The 25,927-nt window shown below is 40.8% G+C and overlaps 1 protein-coding gene across 1 annotated transcript in view; it reads right to left on the reverse strand.

The window, feature by feature from the left end:
* TOX2 (TOX high mobility group box family member 2) overlaps positions 1-25,927 on the reverse strand; it is a 269,513-nt gene that overhangs the window by 243,143 nt on the left and 443 nt on the right. The window lies entirely within an intron of this gene.

Genomic DNA, 25,927 nt, shown 5'->3' on the forward strand with positions numbered 1-25,927 from the left:
TCTTCCTCTCCCTGCCCCACAGCTCCCTTGCAGCCCAAAATCTGCTATGTAGAGTTGGGTGGCCCTCCAAAAGCTAATGGGGGGGGGCACACTAATGGCTGCAGAGGGAGAAGGGAAAGTCTCATCTGGTCCACATAGCCATGGCTCTCGCCCATAGTGTGATATTTCAGAATCTACTAAACATTAGAAGAAATTTGTATTTTTAAAAGTTAAAAAACAAATTATAATCCCCACCCCCACTGTGATAGAAAATAGAATATTTCATCAGAAAAATAAATCCATTTTTTAAAGTAAAGCATAGTTACAGATGGGCAGTTTAATTGAAACTACCACTTCAGGCCTGTATGTTTGTTTGGGTTTTTTTTTTTGTTCTTGAAATATCCAGCAGCAATAGGCAAATCAAAAGTCTCTCATCCTTATTTGTTATTCAAATGCAATCAAAACTCCCAATATATATATATAGATATATAAGTTGTTGTTTGATCACAAACTGCTTTTTTCCTGAAAACATGATTTGATAATCAAAATTTAAGATGCACAATTGAAAGTGGTCAGACCAGTCACATGTTTTCTCTGTTGCTGGACTAAATTCTCACACAAGTGCCAGTGCAAAATATTTGCATGAGTTTTAAATTCAACTTTTGTGAAAATTCATGCTAGGATCTTTGAAGTTCACTTTCTGGTCTGTGAGAATGGGGAATCCATAGATAATTGAAGAACAGTTATTTCACATTTCATTAGGTATCAACTACCCTTGTATGCCTTGGACAGAATTTATCTGGGCAACCAGACTTTATCCACTAAGGATGCTAAGATTTGACAACCCCATTGCAGTTTCAGGTGACAGCCTCCTTTAACTGCTTTTCAGGCTCTGGGTTCAGATTTCAAAGGCAATCCACTTCATTGGGATGAAACCAAATAAAGCATAAATGTCCACAACTTTGTAGGGTGGTTTCTTGATTGTATATAATATACCAAAAATAGTATGCTATTATTTTTAGGAACTCTCATTCTTGCTCAGAACTCACACGTATCAACAATAAGAACTTGCAGACAAATCATTTCTTATTAAAATCGCCACCCCTCCATCTAATACTGAGCTCAGGTGGTGAATGCCAAAAGAATGGGAGCCAAGAGGGGATATTGCAAGGAGCATGGTGGAGCTGTGTCATACTGCCATTTCAGACCCATTCACAGTGACCCTTGCTGCAGGGAGTGAAGGCCTAGACAAAAATAGGTGTAACAAACTAGACAAGACAATGTTCTGGAATTTAAAATCAGCCACAACTTTTATGGATTACAGTTATAGGCAGGCTTTGGTTCAGGCATTGGGTATATTCATTCTCATTGAGTATTCTCATTGAGTATATCCATTCTCAGCCTCCAGATGGAGGGCAGATGCTGGAACAGGGTCATGATGGGATTGTGAGACCTTCTCAAGATGCAGGTCTACCAAGGTGGCCCTCCCAGGCTGCTGCTGGAAGGCCTATAGCCCATCTGCCCCACACTTGGCTTCTCGACAGAGACTTCCATTTAGAGCCTTCTCACAGGGTACCCTGAGATGACACCTGTTTGGGGCTCAGCTGGCCTATATATTCAGAGGTGGACTACTCCACTCTGGTCCACCATCCAAGCCATGCCCCCTGCCTGTCAGAATTGGTCGGCTTGAAACCTACAGATGGCGGGCTATCTCACCCTCCCTAGCAGCCAGCCGGGAGGAATGATCCAACAGCTAGCCCATAATGGAGTGGCTTCACTCCATGGTGCCGAGGGCCTGCTGCAACAGGCCACTGCTGTTATGTTACCCACCCAGGGACTAGGCAAGCGGCCATTTTTTCAACAGCTGTGTTGATGTGGCTTATTGGGGCAGGGGAGCATCAAGGTCAGTGCTGTGCAGGGAGAGCCAGATTGACTCCATCACTGCACCTATATGTCCCCAACCTTGCCACTGCCCTGTCCAACTGCTTTCAGGAAACCGATGGCATGGCACTGCCCCCATCATGCTGGCTCCTCCTGGGTACCACATGCGCACAGGAATACCAAGTTGTAGAAGTAGCAATTTAAAAAAAACAACACACATTAAAAATAGCTCAGGGATGACTGAGCATGCTCAGTATCCACAGGTGACTGAGTGTCAGTTGGACAAGATAAACAGAAATGCTGATGTCTGGGCTGCATGTTTGCCCTGGTGGGTACAGCAAATGGACCAGTGACACTATTGCTGCACTGTGGTCCCAACCTTAGTGTAGCACCCCCCTACACACACACTGTCATCCAGGTAAGTTGCAATGATTCGCGTGTTAGAGAGTGGGCCTATCTCACCACCTGTGCTGCTAGTGCTTTAAGCTCAGTTGAAAGCATCAGGACTTAAATTAGCAGCAAATATCTTGCTATCTGTTTCAGATGTGAGGAGCCTTTGGCCCTCCAGGTGTTGCTGTATTAGAACTCCAATTCTCTTTAGTCATTGGCTGTGATTGCTGGGGCTGTCAAAAGTTGCAGTTCAGCAATATCTAAAGGGCCAAAGGTTTCAACTCTGTTGTTGGTTTCAATGGCTTGTGAGTCAACTGGATTGGGGTCCATATCTGCATACCTTTGCTATAACAACTGGTCAGATATTTTTGTATTCAATCCATAATATGTTGCTCAAAAAGAAAACATAATTCAGTAACTCTCAAGACAGAAGGCAAGAGATACAATAATTTGAAGCTCAACTATTAATTTTGTGTATGTTCAAGAGCAAATCATTTTAATAGATGCTTCACTTTCTTAATTTGTAAAATGGAAACTTTTTATTTTCTTTTGTTGTTATCACAGTGTTTGTATACAGATTGGGGAAAGAGTCAAAAGAACTGATATTAAGAGGGGCAAGGCACAAATACTTTAAGGGGGAAATGCAATATTTGATGGATTCATGGTGCACCCAGATTTCCAGCACATTTGAGCATCAACCAAGTTTGTCAAACGGCTGCTAGTTTTGGAATAATGATGGAGGCATCTTAAAGGAACTTCATGACCACCTACAGATCAGCTTTGCTGAAGGCAAATGGGCTTGAATATTACATCTGTAACTGTCTTCTTCATGGGGTTATCATAGAAAGCAGGTGAAATTGCAAGTTTTCCTTAGTATGATCTTCCTGCAAACCTGCCTCTTTTTCCAGCCTCTCCACATCAGACATGATATAGATGTGGCTCACAGTTTTTTTCTTTTCTGCTATCAAAAGCACAGACGTGAAATTAATAATATATATTTACATATATTCTGGGAGATATGGGCTGCTTACATGTAACGTAGATGAAATAGTATCTAGTGCAAGTGCCTTTGTGTTGCTGGTGTAAATGAATCTAGTTTGTGTTCATGTAGCAGAGATCAGAATTTGATATGCTGTAATTATGGAGTCTGTTTTACAGGCCAAGTGACATGTGCAATGACTCTTTTACTTAGTCTAGTCCTTTTCCTTCAAGTAACTGGAATTATAGTTTAGTACATGAGACATACTTTTGTATCAACAGCTTCTGTTGGTTAGTGTGAAAGCTTTTGATCTTTAACGCTCCCTTCACACTTACATCTCAATCCTGATTCCCAGACCTGACTCAGGCTTTGAAATGTTTTCTTTCATATTTAACTCTCTAATTCTCATGGAATGTTAGAGAATAACTATGTTGGGATATTGATGAAAATGAGGCAAGAATTCCTAATAGTGCCATGTGTGTATATATTAATTTTAAATGTGTACGGTTATTGGAGAGCCTTGGCAAAAAGTCATTTCATGGCAAGTATGAAGAATTCCTGCATGACCAAATCATTCTCAAAGGTTATCAATTAATAATATACTCATTTTCCCATTTCAAAGTAATCAGGAGTCCAATTCATCCCTGACACATAATTCCAACACTGGAATCAATTTTGTGGAACACAGGAAGTTATTAGATTATTTGTCAAACTGCTTGTCCCTCTAGACCAGTATTGCCTGTCCTGAGAGACAGTAGCTCTCCAGATTCTCTAGCAGAGGTCTTCCTCGTCAGCCTGACCCTTTCAAAAGCTTAATATACCTGTGACTAAGAACAAAAGAAGAGCTCTGCTGATCTGACCAAATGCCCAACAGCATCCTGTTCTCACAGTGGCCTACTTGGGACCGCCTACATTTAAAGCCTGTGTACCATTCCTGAGTCATAGTCCTTCCCCCAGGATATTCTTAGTTTTTCATTGCTGAAGAATGATTAAATTCTTTTGATTGTGTTGCTGAATATAAGGAGGTTGAGCAATTTTCTTATAATGACCCTTCTGCTTGGATTTATTACATGGCTATGCTGAGTCATGGGCGAGACTGAATGAGAGGAGAGCAGCATAGCTCTCTCTCACACACCATTCTCAATTTCAAATCACAGCTTCCCCTAATTTCTTTGGCAAAGACTTGAGCTCCTAGGCCCAGCCTTCATCAAATGCAGTTTTACCCTCTAAGCAACTGATAAAAGTGAATCATCTTGCCATAGCTGCCAACTGTGCATCTTTCCTCAGAGGCCATGGTGCTTAGTTGCAGGAAGCAGAGGTGACCACCAATGAATCTGATTAATGAGTTCTCTGTCACAGGCAGATCTTGCATGGGATTGATGGGATTCTCAGGCACACTGGTATGGTAAAGAGGTGCTGTACCACTGCCCTCCTGACAGTTGCACCACTGCCATTTATAGGGGTGGTTGCAGAGGCAGGGCATTGGTGAGGTTGGGACTGTGCAGGCACCCCACTGGAGTCAACCCAGTGCTTTCTCCTGTGTTTCTGTGCAAACCCAACATCCCAGTAACTGGCAGAGATTCTGCAAGCCCCACAGAACTCAACAGGGCTTATTTCCAAGTAGAAAGGCATAGGATTCCTCCATTCATGTAGAATACAAATTTGTATGAGTGCTGTCAACATTCTCCTCCAGTCAAAGAAACATATCCAGTACAGCAGACTGGATATGTGCATAAATATGAGAGCTAGGAAGCATTATACTCTTTGCAAAAGTTATTCTTTGTCCAAAATCACTTGCATTTAATTTAAGTTTATTGAAAATGCTGTTAACTGAACTGAACTTTGGAAATTAATGGTGGGATTTAAAAAAAATAAAATTGGAAGCATATTTGCTTATCGTCATTTGCTACAGTGACAAGAAAAGCCATCTGTTGTGAGATTCACCAATTGATCTAGGATTAAATGTCAAAATTAATTTATGTGGTAATGCAATAGCTGTGGATATTTTGGATGTTCTTCCTGTTGTTGGATTTTTGAGAGGGAGAAGGGTCAAGTCAGTTTCCAGGTGTTACTGCTATTTCTTTTTCAGCCATTTTGTGACATTGTCAGCATTAATGTTCCTAGGGTACATTCATGTTACTGTAGTTTAAAAGTGTGCCTGAACAGTCATTCACACACACACACACACACACACACACACACACACACACTATATTCCTGAATAACAATGACAAAACCTGCTCAAAATGCAAAATCTTAGTGTCCGTATAAACAGTATAAGCTTAAGATTGATAGATCTATTTGAATGTTTCTTTTTTATTATTATTCATTTGATTTATACCACCCTTTATTAAAAGATCCCAGGATGGTGTACAATATTAAGAACACATTTTTTGAAGCTTAAAAAGGAAAACAAAACAAAAGCATAGTACAGTGGTGCCTCGCAAGACGAAAAGAATCCGTTCCGCGAGTCTCTTCATCTAGCGGTTTTTTCGTCTTGCGAAGCAAGCCCATTGACGGATTAGTGGATTAGCGGATTAGCGCTATTAGCGGCTTTTAGTGGCTTAGCGGATAAGCGGATAAGCAGTTTAGCGGCTTAGAAAAAGGGGGGAGGGGGAAAAACCCGCAGGAACTCGCAAGACATTTTCGTCTTGCGAAGCAAGCCCATAGGAAGTTCGTTTTGCGAAGCACCTCCAAAACGGAAAACTCTTTCGTCTAGCGAGTTTTCCGTCTTGCGAGGCATTCGTCTTGCAGGGCACTACTGTAATAGGTAGCATAATAATAAAATAATCATAACAGCAGCAACCCCCCTCCTTCAGCTTTAACAGGCCATAGATTAACTAACAGCTAAAGGCCTGGGTAAAGAGGAATGTTTTTGCCAGGGGCCTAAATACATGTAATGTTGGCATCAGGCAAGCCTCTCTGGGGAGAGCAAATTTGGTATGATATATCTGAAGGCAAAATTGATATGATATATTCTCAAATATGCTCGCACCATGGGATCAGATCTAGGTTAAAATCGGCACATTTGAGTCATTTGGACTACAGCAGGAGTAAAGAACATGGTGCCTTCCTGATGTTGTTGGACTACAACTCCCATCATCCCTGACCACTGGCTAGCCTGATGGGAGCTGTAGTGCAACAGTACCTGGAGGACACCACATTGGCTACTCCTGGACTAATGCATACGTAGGCCACATTCAGACGGTGACTAGCCCAAAGCCACCCAGTGAACTTCATGATGGATTGCAGATGTGGATACAGGTCTCCATAGCTTAAAAAAATTCCTGTACCACCCTTTGTCTTTTCATGCATTTTAAAGCTCTGCATGGAAGAGGGGGCTTCCAAGGAGAGCTTAAAAATGGTCTCTCTTTTGGGTGTGGCTCTGGAGACTGTCACAGTGAGTTCCTGCACTTCAAAATTTACCAATTGTTTGTGGCTCCAAGGAACAGAATGGGCTACAACACTTAGTGAAGAAATAAAAAATGCTATGCCTTGTGTTTTGGGTTATTAGCAGTCACTTCTATAAATTGCATATAAGCACTTATGCGACCTTATTTTCTTCAGCTTGGGGAATGTGATAGCAACTTGTTAGTTATTAGCAGATGAGCTATTTCTACACTAACATTGTAATTTCAAAACTGGCAGTCAAATAAGAGTAGGGCGTTTTTCGTTATTTATCAACTGACACTTTAAATATTTGTATTTGAATTTTTTCATGCAGGCATGGCACATATCTGTTCCTGGCTGGTTGACATTTACCATTCTTTGTAATTCTGATCTGCTTTTCTGAATTATTTGTAAGTATATTGACAGATAAATATACACAGAGACTCTCTATTTGGGCATGACAGAATCTTGGAGAAGGCAAAAGCAGAATTGCAAATAAACCAGCAAAAGGGAGGGGGAGGGGAGAAACACTATAAAAAAAGAATGCTCAATAACAACAATTACCATTTGAACAATCTGTGAAATTAATACATTATATTGATTGAATTCTTTGGATTTGTGGGGAAAGAATAAACCCCATGTAAAGCAGCATCTACGTGGAGGTTTGCTAGTTTTGTATTCACAGGAGGACGGGGGAAAACTGAGAGCACACTTGAATCAAGACTGTGAAGGGATGCAGAAATCTTTAGATTTGCATATACAATATTGAGATCATGAGAATGTCAAATTTAAATGCAAAATTCACATGTCTCATGAATAAGTCATGAATGGTGGCAAGGCTGATTTATTCTTTTCTTTCCAATTGTCATCATTCTCTCCATCTTCCCTTCCCCACACACATACCCCTTGAATAGCTCCTAATCTGCAAAACAGGCAATTTCTTCTTTCCTTCCACAGGAAATGCATTGATAAATATGACTCTGTGGGAAACCATGGTTTGGTCCAGTGCTTAAAGATGTGTGTGTCTGCAATGTATGTGTATAGTTTAGCCTTGCTTAGGAAGTTTTTTTAAAAAAGCATTTCCTCTCTCTCTCTCTCTCTCTGTCTCTGGAGATACCCCAATGCCATGGCAACAGCCTTCAACCTTCTTCACGTGGGACACAACTAGGTTTAGGAAAGGTTAGCTGTGTGTTGTCACCAGGTGGGGCAACCATGTAAAGTGATGACTTTCCATACACTATGGTATCATGAATTAACAGACTGAAGGCTTCTTATCTTTTTGGGGGGTGGGCGGGTTGATGAGAATGAGTAAACCAAAATTAAAAGTGATACTAGAAAGAGAGGGTAAAAATGGATATCACTTAAAATAATTATAATAATTATAAATATCCAAAGTTAGATGAGAAGAAGGGGGAAGTAAGAGTCCATGAGATGTTTTCTAATGCCCATGCCAGTTTAGTCCTCAAATCAAAATACTTTGCTTGGTGCTATGTGTGATGTACTTGAAGAATACATGTAACTTAAGAAGCCTGCTGGATCAAGCCAGTGGCCAGATCAAACCAGTGGCCCATCCAGTCCAGCAACCCGTTCACATAGTGACAAACAAGATATATGTGAGATCTGAATTTTTTCATCTAGGGACATAATAAATATTCATTTGTGAGAAGGGGCTATTGCTAATAATAATAATAAAGTAATAAATCTAATGCCACTGAATCAGCACCTACAATCAAAACCAAGCAAGAGAAAAGTGAAGTGCTTAGTCCTCCTCCCACAGTTTAAAGGTGTGAAACATAAAACCCACTGCACGTATTTCCCTGAAAATCGATAGGTGTCTTACTCAGAGGAGCCTTTGCCATGTCTGCTATTTTCAGAACAATTGCCCACAAAACAATAGGAGAGATTAAGTGATTTCTTTTTTACTTACTCTGAAACTGTACAGGCTACACTTAAAAACCATTACAGCTATCCTTCTGAAATTTGGTAGGGTCTACCATGCCTTGAAATTTCACCCAAGCGTGCCAAAAAACCCCTCCCAAAAAGTTATAGATATTCACTTAAGAAGTCAAACTTCAAATGTGCCCAGCACAAAAAAACCCACAGCCTAGACTTATTCCCCTATAATTTCACAGGCTTCACTCACTCTGGAAGGAATACTATGCCTGCAAATTTCATTCATTTCTGTCAAAATGAAAAATAGTCATTGTTTTTTGGTTTTCCTGTAGTGAAGGGGAAAGGGCAATACTTCTTTTTTTCTGGAGTGGACCAGGATCCTGAGCTGAACTGGACAGCTTCCAAAACAGTTGAAGTGGGCTGTTCTCAGAAGTGCTGAATTAGGGTCCAATCTGAATTTTCATGTGCTAAATTTCTACTTCCTCAGTGTAATCAACATTTTTAAAAAATCACTACAGCAAGCCTAAAACATTCATGACTTTCCAGATTTTCTCACAAAAAGATCAGCATTAACAAAGGTGTTCCTTAGTACCAGCCATAACAAGAATAATTTGCAATATAAGCAATTCATTAAAAAAATGAATAATCTTCAACAGCCAATTATTAAAACCTACATATAGTAGAAGGAATGTCATTTCTCATGATTGAATTCATTTTAAAAGTGCATTTGATTAGTTTGTTACAGTGCAAGGATCATTATCCTCTGGTAAAAAAGCTGTGGACTCTTAATCTACCTTTCACATTTCTAAATGTGTAGGCAATATGGTTAGTTATGCAATTAAGACCTGTGAGCAAATGACCTTTCAAAATTCTCCACCCTATTTGTCAGCTTAGGGTAGTATTCAGCTAAATAATTATGCAGATGGATGACGTCTGCTAGGTCAATGGGACTTTCCCCCCTCTCCCCCCCCCCGTGCCACCCTCAAATTTGCTCCAGAGGGTTAGGGAATCCCTCAAACACAGGGACAGGAGATGGGGAGAACATTATGCTATTCATAGACAAATCCTTGCAGTGATTACACATTTGACCTAGAGCTTCACTGAATTCCACCCAGAGAAATTGGGGGGACAATTTCACCCAATTTCTCCAGTGGGAGGAGACATTTCCCAAAAGTTTATTGGAGATTACCATTAGCAGTAGCAGTAACACAATTTCTTTCTTCCTCCTCCTGTAAGAATCCTTCCCCTACCACAGCAATTATTCTTCCCACCCCGGCCACCATTTTGCAGTCTTCACAATGACTCATATCAGAGGCACCTGACAATTGTATATCTAGCATTGTTCTTAGACGCTGGTGGTGGGGACAAGGAAATACATCTATTTTCAAAGCTATTATCAAAGCAATGGTGGGGAAAACTGGTGGGAAATTCTGAATAAAAGTGGGCTTTTATTCTAGAGCAGGGAGTGGGAAAGGGGAAAGGTCTGAAATTTTCTCAGCAAAATGCCTTTTGAACAATTTAAGATCAGCTCTAATACTATAATTATTTATTTACAGTCAGTGTGATGTAATGGATGGAGTGTTGGGTAAGGCTTCCCAATTTAGGCACAGGGAGATCAGAGTCCAAATCTCCACTCAGTCACGAAGCTCATAAGGTGTCCTTTTGTCAGTTGACATCACTCTGTTTAATCTACTTCACAGGGTTGTTGTGCAGATTAAAAGAATAGAGAGAACAGCACTGTATGCTGTGCTGAAACAGTGTGGGATAAAATTGTAAGGGCACGATCCAAACTCTCACCCTACTGGGTTGAATTTATTCCATGGTAAACTTGGAGTAGCATTCCAGCCTTCAGAGTTTGGGATAATACAGTGGTACCACTGGTTACGAACTTAATTCGTTCTGGAGGTCTGTTCTTAACCTGAAACCGTTCTTAACCTGAGGTACCACTTTAGCTAATGGGGCCTCCTGCTGCCTCTCTGCCCCCACCGTGCGATTTCTGTTCTCATCCTGAGGTACTACTTCTCATCTTAACCCAAGGTATTAATTCCGGGTTAGTGGGGTCTGTAACCCAAAGTGTTTGTAACTCGAGGTACCACTGTAATCATAATAATCATAATAATCATAATAATCATAATAATCATATTATTATTATTATTATTATTATTATTATTATTATTATTATTATTAATACCCTGCCCATTTGGCTGGGTTTGCCCAGCCACTCTGGATGGCTTCCAACAAAATATTAAAAATACAACAAAACATAAAACATTAAAAACTTCACTTCCCTAAACAGGCTAGAGATCTGATAAGTTTAAAAGTTCAACAAAGCCTTACATTTTAATATTCCTTATATTTGAATAATCTGGGCGTCAGAAAGAAAATCTACCATGTTGCATATATATGGTGACATGGGTATTTAAAAAATAAAATAAAAAATATTGGGACTCATGTTAGAAAGCACTAGCTTTTGGGTGCCTGTAACTAAACCAAAAGGGGGGGAAGGAGGAGAACTGTACAGCCATTACTCTTCATGTTATCAGGGGAGAAAATAATATGTGAAGCAAGTAATCATGTTTAAAAGATCACAGCTCTAGAAGAAAGGCATTAGAAGAATGCAAACATAAATGCGGCCTTTAAAACATTTTAATGCAATGGAATAAAGTTACACTTTCTGAATCGGGGCTCCTCATCAAGGCTTTCTCTTTGTAGCCACTTGGCGGATGGATTGTGCAAGATTAATTTATTATACAAAAATAAAACAATCCCACCACTTATACGAAACATTTTGGTAACACCTCTTGTCATTTGCCATGTTGTTTAAAAAATCTTATCTGGTTTCAAGCTCTGCATTTGAGGGGGGAACATGTTATCAATCCCATTCTTTCTGAAAGGATAAAAGGATAAATTCCCTGGGATATAAGGAGATCTAGGAAGATAACAGATTCTCAAGGGTGAGACAGAGTTCTTAAAAAAATTAACTCTGACATGAAAAACTAAGGAAATGTTGGAACGACATTTTGAGTAACAGCACAGTAATAAAGGCATTTAAAATAAACGTGGTGTGTTTTTATATCATGGGAAAACACAGAAACACAATGCAGATCATTAAGCATGCCCTCCTCCACCCATTCGGAGGCAACTAAAGGTTGTCTGAAACAATGCATAGTGTTTTGAATACGTGTGAACACTCACTAAGCAATCTCAATTCTATTTCTTCCCCCCCAATACACATGATACATAATCTGGTATTCACTATAAACCTTTTCAAATATTCAGTGAATGTGGGGGGCCAGGGGGAGAATCAGGAACATGCCCACTGTGAGCCATGACCGTTCAGCAAGTAAGGCAGCAACATGGGTCTGAGAAGCAAGAAAACAGTCATCAGGGCAAGCCAAAAGTCTCCCCACAGGCCCCCAAATGGTTGCCTTGGCCAGGCAACTAACAGTCAATAAAGGAGGAGTGTGAAAAATGAGGGTGCAGTTGACACAGTCAGGGGTGATAGACAGACCTGACTAAATTTTCCAGACACATGAAAAGGTAATCGGCAAGAATGTAATCTTGTCATGTGCAAATTAGATAGATACAGTTCATTAAAGCAAATGACATAACTCTAAATTTAAATATTTCAGATGATGATCTCTCCCTTTTGCACACAGATACATTCACAGTCATGACACTAAACAGTTTACTTCCCTGTGAGTCCTTGGGTTAGATTCCAAAGCCTTAGGCCAGGGATCAAAAACATGTGGCCCTCCAGATTTTATTGCACTCTAACCCCTCTCAGCCCCAACCAGCAAAGACAATGGTGAAGTCCAGCAACATCTAGGCCAGGGGGTCAGCAAACCTTTTCAGCAGGGGCCGGTCCACTGTCCTTCAGACCTTGGGGGGGGTGGACTATTTTTTTGGGGGGGTGAACAAATTCCTATGCCCCACAAATAACCCAGAGATGCATTTTAAATAAAAGGACACATTGTACTCATGTAAAAACACACTGATTCCTGGAACGTCCATGGGCCGGATTGAGAAGGCGGTTGGGCTGGATCCGGCCCCTGGGCCATAGTTTGCCTACTCATGATCTAGGGGGTAATAGGTTTCTCATCCCTGCATTAGGTTTGTATCAATGGATCCATGTATACTACAGAATTATTCCCTTTTGTTTCTTTTGCTGAGCACAGATCATAGGAACAATGCAGATGCCCTGATTAGCAGCTGCTCTTCCGGATTTTTGATAGGGTTTTCTCCCAGTCCAGCTCGGGGATGCTGGGGACTGAATCTGGGACCTTCTCCATTCAGAGTAGAAGCTCTGCCACTGCTTTCTGCTTTCCCTCTCTTAAAAGATAGCCATCACAGATCTCAAGTGCAACCAGCTGTATGCTAAAGTTGCAATCCATCAGTTGAAGACCAACAATAAGCGAAATAGAAGTCACTGCATCTTACTTGTAGTGTAGCACTGAAAAGAGACAAACTGCCCCAGAATAAAATAAATGATTCCAAGATCAGGGGATCAGTAGTGCAACCTTCTGCCCTGCCAGTCCCAAAGGGGACCTGCCACCACTGTGTATACTGAGCTGGATTGAGCAATGGTCTGAATCAACATATGGCAACTTCATGTGCTCCTTAATGACCTTTGAGGTCCTTTCCAGCTCTGTGATTGGTTTTCTTTCTCATAGCACTGATCTACCATGACTGCAAATTGTCCTGTGCTTTCAAAGTTGTTTCCCCAGAGTGGCTGGGGAAACCCAGCCACATGGGCGGGGTATTAATAATAATAATAATAATAATAATAATAATAATAATAATAATTAGCAGCAGCAGCAGCAGCAGCAGCAGCAGCAAGGAGGTGCTCAAGATAAACCCACAGGATGTGTGAACATTAGGGGCAAAATTGGATCATGGCCCTAAAACAGGCTACCTTTATAGTTGTGACAGACTAGCATAATTTTCCTTCTGAAAAGTCCACAGAGCTCTATCAGACATTTCACTTGTCCTTTCTTGACAGGATAAAAGACACTGGGCCACATTATTTCCTCTGGTTTGAGAGGTTGTCTGGCATTTGCTCATAGCTCACATAAATCTGGCAGGAGTGATTTCTCTTATTTGAATGTACTTGATGTTGAGGATTTAAAGATTACCTTCAAGTATTGGCCAGCTACTGCTAGCCTTGATACTTGGCATTCATCATTTATGAAAGGCTATTTTCGCTTCCTAGGCCCAGTATTAACCCACAAACAACCTTTCTTGGATTTTGAGATGTTGTCAGTCATATTAAAAACTGCTGTGGCAACATTTTAGGTTTGCTAGAATTTTACAGTAAAATCTATATCTTGCATTTTCCATCCTATACAACACCCTCAGGTGTCACAAAAACAAAAACAAGAGAATAAAACCATAAAACAATCAGCAGAATAATAAAGAGCAGCAAAAGTTAACCAAAGCTCAAAACAAATAGATCAAATTCAAAGGGCGTTATCATAAAAAAGCTTACCTAAACAGAACAGGAAGAGTTAAGCGTTCCACTACTGTCAGCTGCCTCTCCAGGGCTAAGCCATTTTGCTGCCTGAGGCGAAGGGCAAAATGGCATCCCATGCACTCCCATTCCACTTACAGTCAATTGAGTTGAATCTTACTTCAGTACTGGCAGTGAGACAACATTCTTCACAGGCTAGCACAGTGGGCACAGGGCCACAAAACACACAGTATTGTCCTCCAACATCCTGACTCCCAGCATCTGTTGCCTGAGGTGGCCACAGCACTCTGCCAAATGGTAGGGCTGGCCCTACAAGTCTTCTCTTCAAACACATATCCCCAGCAGCGTAGGGAGATCTGACCATGCACGCTGACTCTGCGCACAACATCCTCTCTGTACTCGGTGTGCCACTCTACCGCTGACCTTTGCACATTTAGTCAGACCATTTGCCCATGCAGCCTTCTGTGACTGCCTGTAGGTCTCTGGAGTTTCAGCTACGGGTTTGTTGCAGCCATACTACCTGAGATTATTTTTATTGAAGATGCCAGGGGTCAAATCAGGGACCATGTGCTTTACTATTGTGCTAGGAAGGTCAGTGCAGTGCAGTCATTCCAGTGGAACCAGTCTAGCACTCCTGCCACTGTGTCCACACTGCCACAGCCTCCCCACCATGTCACTCACCCTCTCCTTTCTGACAGGCAGCAGCAGCACCCTCCCTTTGCTGGGAAGCTAGGAGGGTGGTTCCACCCCACCAGGCAAACCACTTTGGGATGGTAGGGAACCCTCAAAAATAGTCCCATATGTGGCCATTTGTCATGGCTGCTTTAGCTGAGATTCCTGCATTGCAGGGGGTTGGACTAGATGACACTTGGAATGCCATCCAACTCTACAATTATATGATTCTATGAGTACGCTTTAGTTACTCTGTAATTTTAGCATTGTTGGAAATGACTCTGTGTTGAATTAGACATGTTCCACAACATATTGGAGCAGAATTTTCTATGTACTTGCACGGAAGTGGTGTTTTTTTTGCTGGTGCACTCATGTATTTCTAACTCAGATGTGAATAATTCCTAAGCTGCACATCACCCTCTTCCTTAGATTACTTCACGGCCTCTTGCATTAAACAAATCTGAAGTTTCTAGGCCAATCTATGTTTTAGATATGATGTGAGAAAAAAGCATTAGGCAACTCTTCTAAACTGAAATAACACTTACTTTCCCTAAAACTCATTCCTTAGAAATGGCTTTTCCGGTTTGCAGCAGAACCTACCCTCAACTATTCATCCGGCCACCACAGATCTCACCTGTGCAATCTGAACTACATCTGCCCTTTTCATGAGCAAGTAGTTCTAAAAGTTCACTGTAGCGCCTTTACAGCAGTGCAATGTTAAATGGCCATTTAAAGCCATAGTTTAGATGCAGTGTGTCACCTGCATGCAGAACGTCCCAGGTTCAGTCCCTGACATCATCAGGTTGGGCTGGGAATGTCCACTGCAAGACTGGATAGATAACACTGAACTACATGGACCAATGATCTGATTCAGTATAAGGCAGTGTTCCTAAAAATCTGCCATACCACAGAACTCAAAACACTCAGAACGGACTTCAAGGCTGACCAAGACCCTTGTTTTTATCCCTATCTACTCGGTCCCTGCTCCTGCCAACCTAGCAGTTCGAAAGCACGTCAAAGTGCAAGTAGATAAATAGGTACCGCTCCGGTGGGAAGATAAACAACGTTTCTGTGCGCTGCTCTGGTTTGCCAGAAGCGGCTCAGTCATGCTGGCCACATGACCCGGAAGCTGTATGCCGGCTCCCGCAGCCAATAAAGCGAGATGAGCGCTGCAACCCCAGAGTCGATCACGACTGGACCTAATGGTCGGGGGTCCCTTTACCTTTACTCCCTGAAGTAGAGCTTTCGAGTATTTTACCCTGATGCCATCTTTAAGCACAAAGGATCAGGAAGGAAAGGAAGATCACGTGTCAGAAATGAAGCAAATACAGGATTTGGGTTGGGGCAACAAGACCAGGTCCTTCAAAACAACTCAGGGAGCAGCGCTGCACAGAAAGAGCTTTAAATAAATCAGACCAGAGGTCATACTTATGCCAGTCAGGATTTCTCATGAAACAGGTGAATTGCTAAGCCAGCTGATTTGAGGCTCAGTTATTGCAAATTGTAACTGAGCCACAATGCTTAGATACTGCTATATCACAAGAGTTACACAGAGGGAGTCCACTTCATCCACAAACATCACAGCTCTGTAGGGCTCAACTGAACAGAAATCACATATCCATAGTGTGGGATTGAAAATAGCAAGCCTTACTGAAAATTAAGCAGAAAATTATTTCTCTCAACTCAGGGTGAACTGCAAGGCAGCCTTTGTACTATAAGTGACTGGATTGGGTAAGGATCAGATTTATTTATTTCATAACAATGATGCACTTCCATGGAAATACCACCAATGTTTAATTTTAAACATAACGTTGTGGTATCTTTTTTTATATTTCCTCTAGACTTTTGTTTAGCTTAATAGCTAAAGATGCATCTATAATATTTATTTATTTATTTCATTTATTAATCACTTTCCAGTAAACATCCCCATTCTAACCATATAACACAGAGAAATACAATTTATAGGCCAATATGCGTTGATGGTTAGAAAAATGCTTGCTTCAATTAACATTGAGAGCTTCTTAGGGCTGGTGGCTACTAGCTAATCTGGAGCTACACACATCACCTGCTTGCTTGGGCAGTGGAAAAATAGTCTGAAATGTGAAGCTGAAATGTAGCCAACAAAGGAGGCATAAGTTTATTTGTTTGTTTTAAGATGGAGATTTTCCAACTAGATCGAAAGAAGGAACTGAAAAGGGATTTGAAGGATACATTGTATGATGAAAAGTGTACCTCATTGTCTAGTTTGTTTCATGTGCTTCTTCAATCATAATGATAATTATATAATTACTGTTATTTTTATCTGTTTTTGCAGGGACAAAGTAATCCAAGAATCAAAACTTTCCATACTTCCAGCCTAGCACCAAAGAACTGGATTAAAAGCTGAGTCCCATATCCTGCAAATGCAGTCCAAATTGCCGTAGCTACATGCCTGCAGTCATTAGTTCAGCTGTTTTATTCAGAAACAGAAAGCTATCATACCAGCATTGTACACTAGGAGAGGGTTAACTTCCTTCTGAATGCAAAATGCCCTCATGGGAATGGAATGTGTAGTGTTTGTAAGTGGCTGTGCCCCAGAATCCTTTGAGAGACTTCTGACTACCGAATGTTAACAATCAGTATTATTAAAGAACAATTGATGGCCTGTAACCAAACAACAGAAACTAATTACTGGAAAACTTTTATTGTACTTTAATTACTGGGCCTCTTTGTCAATTAGCAGGAGAGAGAGGCAGAGGGAAAGTGAGAGACTCATTTTATAGTAACAATAAATTTTCTAGAACCACAATCATCAGCTGCTGAAAAAGTGAGTCCATTAATGCATAATATTAAGGCATCAGCCTAACTAACAAACAAACGTGGAATTGCTTTAACAAATAAACACTCCATGGAATATAATGATTTCTTCTCATGGTGCCAGTGCCATCAGACACACTTGCCTTATGTTTTAATCTGACTTTAACACTGTATTGCTTCTATGAACATTTCTCTTTTGAATCTTGCAAAAGACACTGAACTTAAGGCTGGAAAAATGAGAAACCCCAAAAAGGGAAAGTGACATACCATTCCACCCCTTGTTAAACAAATTTCAAAATTCAAAGAAGTGCAAATTTGAAAATATGGCTATATTTTGGTTTGGATATTGTATCAGGAACAGCAGTGTAGGCAGATTTGTCTTTAAATGCAAAATGAATTGAATTTCTTTCCCATTTTTAGGTGAGTGTAAAGAAGGGGGCTGGAAAAGAGTGCACTCCCTGGTATGGGAGATCAGGATTGCAATAGGCTTGGACAATGCTGCTGACCAGTCATTGGGCCTTGTGTAAATAGAACACTTCCCCCTGTCTCACATCCTGCCTGGACCAGTTTTGGCTTCCTGAGTACCCCTATATCTGAGTCAGTACTGTAACCAGTCTTTTCATGTTTGAGGCCATACTCTCCACCCTTGGGCCTCAGTATCACAGAAATTCCAAAGAAACATCTTTTCTATGGGAATATGCTGTTTTAAATGTGCACTTTATGTTTGACTTCCGTTGGTAATGTTTTCTTTTGAAATGTTTAAGATAATTTCTTGTGTTGAATGAACATTTTGTAGTTGACCTCCTTTGCAATGTTTTATTTAAAAAATTTTAAGGTAATATTTTAGTTTCCTGTTAATTATGTTGCTTTGAATGTATACTTTGTGTTTGACATTCTCCAGCAATGTTTTATTCTGGCTTGTTTTATTTGATGTTTTAATGTGTTGTAGACCATTTTGAGATTTTTCCTTAAAAATGTAAAAGCAGTATAGAAATAAAATGAATAATAATAATATACTTATATAAGATGGGACATGGGTGGTGCTGTGGTCTAAACCACAGAGCCTCTTGGGCTTGCCGATTGCAAGGTTGGCGGTTTGAATCCCCGGGACGGGGTGAGTTCCCGTTGCTCTGCCCCAGTTCCTGCCAACCTAGCAGTTGGAAAGCACACCAGTGCAAGTAGATAAATAGGTACAGCTCTGGTGGGAAGGTAAATGGCGTTTCTGTGCGCTGCTCTGGTTTTGGTGTTCCGTTGTGCCAGAAGTGGCTTAGTCATGCTGGTCAAATGACCCGGAAAGACTGCAGACAAACGCCGGCTCCCTCAGCCTGTAAAGCGAGATGAGCACCGCAACCCCAGAGTGGTCTGCGACTGGACTTAACTGTCAGGAGTCCTTTACCTTTACCTTTTTATGTAATATAAAGCAAAAGTTAACCCTGTACTGATGAATATCAGGACACTTCATTTATGAATGTGTATAGCTACTGAGTATAGTCATTGCTCTGTTTCACCCACCAGCTAGAAAACATGTCCTATTTTTTCAAAACGAAAAGAAAATATTGCATAATTTTACCTGTTAATAACTTGAAATATATCACAGTTATTATGTGGGGGGAAATGCACTAACCTCTGTCCCAGCTGCCCCTGGTGCAGGTAACCTTAGTGCCCGCCTCTCATTAGGCTCATTACGATTGTTCCTTGGAGGATGTGTTTATCTCATTCCCCACCCCTGGCTAAAATCTGCTATGAGTACATGGAAAATACTGGCCTCCTCAAAACGGCACATAAAAAGGAAAGTAGTCCATTGGCACTGCATACAGACACATGATCTTGCCCCAGAGTGATCAAAGAGAATAGGAGGGGAAGCAACATATTTTCAGCATGTTCAACATACACTAATGACCTGAATTTGTGGTTGCACTGGGATAAGGAAGTGGCAAGTAGCTTATAAATTTGTCACAGCCTGTCTTATTTTATATTGCTTGAATAGATTGGGTTTTGAGCAATCGCGAGAATCCAGACTAGTGCCTGTAGGTGAATTTAATAAGAACTGTAATCTATACTCTCTTGACACTTTCATACATATATGATGATGCACAGTAATAGTGAATCCTATAAAGATCAAACCAAACCAAATAGGATATAAAGAATTTCTCACGGGGCATTTAACAGACAAATGAGGTGCAAATACTTCAAACCCAAACTTCTTTGAGGATTTGGTTAAGATCAAGTTGCTTTCTTGTATGGTGTGTGTACACACACCTATGTGTGTGTATCATACCTATAGTTAGGTAAGGTACAAATTCTGCAGAGTAATTTACACACCCCTGGATATCAGTCATGGTTAAACCAGGAAAAAAATCATAATGCAAACCAAATGGATAACAGAGAGCAGTCATATAGGAATGACTGAATTAAGTCACTGCCTGCCTGTAGCATTGGCTGCCTAAAGAGTAATGGGATGCTTATTCAGGAAAGATGAGAATGATACAGATCTGTATGGTAGCAAGGCAGCAAGTGATTCTTCTCCCCCTTATTCTTTCATGTAACCACTTTCCTCTTTATCCTCATCCAAATTGTCTACCAGCTGCAGTAGTTTGTTGTCAATTGAAAAGGTGACCAGTTCTCCAAAATGTAGTCGTGGTAAAACGCAGTCTTAGGGAAAGATGCAGGCTTGTGTTGCTTGCCTGTAGTGAACCGTGGAGTGATGCTAACACATTTTTAAAAATTGTCATTTATTTATTTTTAGCAACTCACAAATATGGAAGAATGAGCAAAAGAACCAGTACCAGTAAAAGAACATTTACAAAAAAGGGAGGAAATATATAAAGAAGGGAGGGAGAAGGAGGTGTGTCATTGTATTTTAGGCACATGGAATATATATATATATATATATATATATATATATATATATATATATGCAGGTTTTGGTGTCCTCGGGTGTCTTCCCGTGTAAAAGTTGGGGTGTCTAGGCGACGTTTCGACGAGGTCTCACTCGTCATCTTCAGGCTGGTGCTTTCGGCTTCTTGTTACTGGAACAGAGCAGGATCTCAGTGTTTGAGTTCCTATAAATACTGTAGAGGGGGTGTGGTGTATAGCCTCCAATGTTCTGGGCAGAGAGGAAGTTCCCAGGCTAGTGTGCCTTTTCTTCTTTTGTTCCTTAATTACTTGAGAGATATCTTGAGTGATTTCTTGAGTGATATCCTGAGTACCACTTAGGTGGGTCATTAGGTGTGGATTAGTTGCTAAAGTCTTTGTGTCTTGACCTCTTGAACTTTGTGAAGAGTTTTCATGAGAAGATGGCTGTACTGTACTTAGTTGTGCTCTGGCTTGGCTTCGTGTATAGGGGCGAGCTGTGGTTTTGTGGCTTGTGTCAGCCAGATCTGTGTAGGGATTGCAGGGGGGTGCAGCATCCGGAGGTGCCACCATGGATTGGCTACTGGATGGTGTCTGTAATTCATCTGTGGAGAGGGTCTGGGTTTGGGTCTGGTGTGGTTGATTGGTGTTGGCGTTCTGTGTGCCTCTGGATCTGGTGTCAGTTTTTGTACCCGTGCATTCCTGTACCCGTGAAAATCTACGAAAGCATATATATATATATATATATATATACACACATATACATATATATATACATTAAAGTTATGACTACCGAGCAGAAGTCTTAAGAAAAGGTGGCCCAAGGTCTTCATGTTTGCCTTTGTTATGATCACAACTGAGATAGATAGGTTCAAGGATTGGAAATCATTAAGCATAACTATGGTTGAAAGGCAAGCATGCAGTGTGGTGGTGCACAGGTACACACAGCAGTTTTGCTTCACCTCCAGTGAAGAAAGCAAGCAAGGAGCATTAAGCCAAGAACATGCTCACAGCTTGTTTGGAGAGAGGCAAACCATGAGCCCTGGATTGGATGTAATGCTAAACCAAACAATGGCTTAGCTCCCAGTGGCGCAGCAACAGAAGGAGTGGGGAAGTGACCTAGCCACAATTTTTGCCCCTCACATTAGCATGCTGCACATTCACCTTTAAACCATTGTTAACCTTAAACATGGTTCAAAGTGATATCTGATCCAGGCCACAGTCTTCTCCTTCCAGTGCTGGTTAAAACTAGCACAAATGCTGAGCCACGGACTGAATTCTGCATGGATCTATTCTCAACCTGACACTGTTTGTGAAACAGCATTTGCCGAAATACAAAGTGTTTGGAGTAAGGGGTTTTCCGCCATTGTTGCCGTCTTTTTTTATGTTAGCAACAGGGATGGGCAAATCTGTCAATTTTAGTTTCTCTGCATCTCATTTTTCCAGTCTTAAGTTCAGTTCTCCACATTTCCACATCAGTTTAATTTTTTAAAACCTTCGTGAAAATTCATCATCCTTTTAATGTGAATTTCTCCTAATATACACATTTTTATTTCCAATTTTGTCCAATATGCACATTTTTTTGGTAAGTCAATTTTCCTTGGTAAAATGCATTTTTGTGTGTTATTTTCATTAACACATTCCTTTTTAAAGCACGCTTTACCTTAGTGTAAATATTTTTGTACGAATTATTTGGCTGAATGATTGCACTGCACGATTTAGAGAAAGTGCAGTACACATTATTTAGGAAAGTGCAAATTAGGTAGGTTCTCTTTTAAATGCAAACTGGATCAAATTTCTTCCCCAACCCCTGGTTAGCAATTGTCTCACAAAGTTGAGCAAATGTACATTGGCAGCGGCCACACAGCAGATAGACTCTTCCTTGCTCAGATAGACTCTTCCTTCTTCATCACTCTCCTCACTAACAGAACCTTCCCTTTTCACCAAAAGATGCTACCATGGTAAAGTCTACCTCAAATGCAGAAAACGTGTTTCCTGCCCCCCACTAAACCTTCAGTACACTATAGACTTCCCTTTGTAAAGATCTTTAATGACGACAAGTACTCAGGGCAGTACTTTTGTGTCTGATACAAAAGAATAAAAACTATTGAACTATTTTGTGGCAGTAGGATTCAACTGGCCTTTTGGTCCTTTTTGCCTGATTGTGGCGTCTCCCCGCCCCCGTCCCCTTCCTCCCTCTTATTCCAAGATGAATGGATTCATTGCCTTGTGAAGTTCCAGACCGCACATAACAAAACTACCGAAAATCACTGCGACAGCTACATGCTGCTATATCGCATCCATATCTATAAACAGATGCTGGGTGCAGCATTTACCTGTTGGATTATGGAAACCCATCTCACCCTTCACTTTGTTTTTCCACAGCCCAAAGTATTTTTTGTAAAGAGGAAAAGCTGGTAAGTTAATCTCTCTCACATAAAAATGATAAAACCCACTGTCAACAGTAATGGCATGTAACAGCTACCTGTGGTACCACCTCGTTTCAAAAATGACATGACAGTGGGAGTGAGCTAGTTTCAAGACCAAATACATAGGGAGAAAGTGCTCAGTGGAATGCACTCCCAGTGGGCTGGTTCATCAATCAACAAACATCATTTGATTTTCTGTACATTTGTTTGGGATGCATTTAATGTCTGGCGGGTGAATGTGTGACCCACTGGAAAACATTGCACCTGCAACGATGTGTTCATTTGCACTTGATGTGCATGTGTGAACGAGACCAGACAATGCTGGAGGACTATTGGAACATTTAAATCAACATGAGCATCTGCAAAGAATCCCATGCACCACATACTACAGGTTGAGGCCAATGCAGGGTTATGCTAGCTCCCAGTCTGAGCTTCAAATGGTATCAAAGGCAGTTTGAGTGCCTTTCAGATCCTAAGTGCTGTGGTGAGCAGAGTGGACTGGAACTGTCATCCATGTGCTGCTGGCCTCCAGGCTGGGTTACTGCAGTGCACTCAATTTGGGGCTTCCCATGATGTTGGTCCATGCAAGATGTGATGGCTCGACTGCTTCCTGGCACAGGATATTATTAGCCTACCAGGCTAAGTTTGCTGTGCTGGTTTGAGTGTTTAAAACCTTATACAGTTTGGTGCCAGGATTCCTGAAATATCTTCTCACCACTTATATACCCAAATTGATCACTGTGCTCTGCAGATAACATCTTATCAGAAGGTTGCTTCTGTACATTATAGAAATTGGGCCTTTAGCATTGTGGCGCCCTGTGTTTTAAAATTGTCTTCCCTTGAATATTAGACAAGCAGCATCTCTGCTGTCTTTTTGGTGCCCACAGAAAACTTTCCCCTTTCAAAAAACCTTTTAAGTTGAGATCTTTCCCAGTCTGCATCTGCATTGGAATTATTTTTAAGATTTTAAAAGATTATTTTATTTTTTTAATCACTTGTTTACTGCCCTGGGCTCCTTGCAATGCTATTCTCTGGTCAAATAACGTGTCACAAAAATGCATATTGTAAATATTGTTTTTTAAAAAATGCATATATTGATGAAAACATACAAAAAAAAATTGAATATATTAGGCAAAACCAATTTGCAAAAATATGTATATAAGGGCAAAACCAGATCCTAAAATGTGTTTATTAGAAGAAATTTGCACTATGCTGTTGAATTTCCATGAGGACTTTAAAAAGAAATTGCAAATTGATGCAGAAAGGCATGGAACTGAACTGAAGAGTGGAAAAATGAGAGATGGAGAGAAACCAAAAATGGCAGATTTGCCCATTTCCCTCCCTTCATTGGTATATATGAATATTATTATTATTATTATTATTAATATTACAAATTTATAATTTATTAAATTCGTATACTGTCCTATACCCATAGATCTCAGGGCAGTTCACAACACAGTAAGGCTTATCTCTTTGAATAACCGACCTTAAATGATTGAGGTACAGTTAGCACCAGATAGCATACATGTATTGTAGTTAAACCTCCTTGGAGGAACATATAAGATTAATACACAATAGGCATATTCAAAGTTTCATAGGACAAGAAACAAAGAAGGCTTTGGTAGCCCCACTTTTTCACTGCTACACCTTTTTTCTAGCCACATGATGTCAGCAGCTTCTGGAAAACCCTGCACTGCACACAACCAGTGCAGATGGCGGCCGCGATTTGTGTTCTGGCACCATTTGGAGCCTTGGTTTGCATCCTGATCTAGGGATAAGAGTTATGAGGTGCAAGAGCTAGTCTCATCTGTCCTAAAACCCCGGGGATATGTAGCAAAGGGCCTCATCCTGTTACACTAAGCCGCGAAAGAGCCTCCATCCCACTGGTTTCCTCCCATTGCTTATCTTATCTGATTAGGCCAAGAATCTCTATTATCCTCAGACCCCCTTCCCCAAGTACAATAGAACCACAGTGTTTATGTGTTATACTCTATCTTGTTTCACAACCTGGATATTTTTAGGTGAACTCTATAAACTCTAGGATTAAGTACATAGTGCTTAATGGAACTCCCCCTCCCCTTTGCTCTCTAATGTCAAGTCTCATACCCCTTGAGCCAAAGCAATACTGTTGAATCAGACATTTTTTAAAAAAATATGCTTCTCCCCTCCCCTTTGCTCCCTTCTTTTTTATGGTGCAGGAAAGGATCTAGTTAGTGTAGTCTGGGAATATAGGAAAGGCAAACACCTGCCTTTGTACAGTACAGGGCAGCTGCTATTGTTAGGTCAGAATGCTGTCTGTGGCTGTATGGACCAATAGTTTTATCTCCTCCTGGAAGGAAGGTTTCTGAGTCTTATAGCTAAGATGTCACAAGCTTTCCTTTTTGCTTTGCAGAATTTAATTTTCTTTATATTTCTGAAGTTCAGCGGGTGAGTGCCATCGCTTATGTAGCCAAAACAGCTTTGCCCCTACTCAAGAGGGTGGAATCGGCAGACGCTGAGAGACCCCAAGGTTTGTCAAAGTACTAAAATCTTTAGAGCAAATCCCAAGGGACCCCCAAAAACAATGCAACGAAAACTGTGTGTATTCAGTGGCCATGGCCATTGGGGATTGGGGTGGAAAAGTGAGGAGGGATGTTTTGTAGGAGAGGGGAGCATGGTCAATGGCTGATTGGCTGAAGCCATGAACAGAAGCTCCCTGTAGCAGCCAGCCTACATTGCCAAGTTGGCTTCCCAACGCTGCTCCTGCACCACACCCAGCTTCCCCTCCCAGTCTCCATAACCAAAAAGCAACACAGTCCTATCCATGCTACACTGCCAGCCACTACTGCAACATTTCGTTGCAAGTTCCATTTGTTCTTCGGAATACATAAACTATCCTGTGCCTTTGATCCTTTGATCCCAGCTATAACATGGAAACAACTCACAACCCCTGCAGCCAACATTTCCCCAGGAAGCCTAAGGCAGCAACACAGGGTTCCAATATGGTCTCCCATTGACTCAGATCTACTTAGCTTCAGCAAGTTCACATATGTCTTCATACCCTCAACATGGGTAAAGGCTACATTTCACATTATTTTGGAGAAGTCTGTATGTGTAATTTTAAAACACTACTACTACTACTACTACTATTTATTATTATTATTTTAACATTTTATCCCACCTTGGTATCAAATAGATGAAAGAATAACAGTATTA

The sequence above is a fragment of the Podarcis erhardii genome (genome assembly GCF_964252035.2).
Source record: "Podarcis erhardii genome assembly, chromosome: 6".
NCBI lineage: Eukaryota > Metazoa > Chordata > Lepidosauria > Squamata > Lacertidae > Podarcis > Podarcis erhardii.